Here is an 878-nt window from a genome sequence, read left to right as displayed (position 1 = left end):
TCTGTGTCAGCACCCAAATCTGATAAATGGGGCTAGAAGTTGACCACTGGCAGTACCTACTGGCCAGGGTTAGTGAACCTCTTGACCAGAATTTCTGGAATTGGTATTGCTCAGTTGTCTGATACGGCTTCTGTTGCCCATGAAAGGTGACAGAGATTGTTTGTCACTTCAGTTGCTACACCATGCATTTCCTCCATGTTTCTCAAACATTTCAGTGACTTACTCCAATTTGTTACCAGTTGCAGCTGAATCCACTTCTGAAGTTTTTTCCACAAGTAACAGGAGACCCTTTTGGTATAAAATGTAAATGTATTCTTTTCTCATTTTCTGAGGCTGCTTATGCAAACAAAACAAATAATAAACAGTAACAATACCCAATACTTACGCAGTGCTTTGTATCAGGATGTCTTGAGGTACTTAACAAGGGAAGTTAGTATGACTGAGCATGTCTACACATGCAATTAATGTGACTGAATAAACTCTGGTGCAATTTGAGCTGCAGTAAACTAATCCCAACATCACTCTGCCATTGGATAGTAGTTCTGTCTGACAGAACTATCTGATGGCACTATAAATTAGTCTACACTGGCCCAAATGCCCCACAGTAAATTAGTCTACTGCACACTAAAGCACACATGTAGACATACCCATTAACCCCATTTAACAGATGGGAAAGCTGAGGCACGTCAGGTGCAGAGAGAAATGCAGCTCCCAGGTATAACTCAGAAAATTTCTGCAATGTATTCTGAGTTACAACATTACCCCAGACCAACAGAAGTTCATTGTTGGCTCCAGGGGGGAGGGGAATCTAGCTGCCTGCTCAGAACCTGAAGCCAGGTGCCCAGAGCTAGGCTCTCTGCCATTACTTGCTGTTTTCA

The sequence above is a fragment of the Alligator sinensis genome, unplaced genomic scaffold (assembly GCF_000455745.1).
Source record: "Alligator sinensis unplaced genomic scaffold, ASM45574v1 scaffold40_1, whole genome shotgun sequence".
NCBI lineage: Eukaryota > Metazoa > Chordata > Crocodylia > Alligatoridae > Alligator > Alligator sinensis.
The sequence above is the reverse complement of the archived record's forward strand: the minus strand, read 5'-3'. Positions refer to the sequence as shown.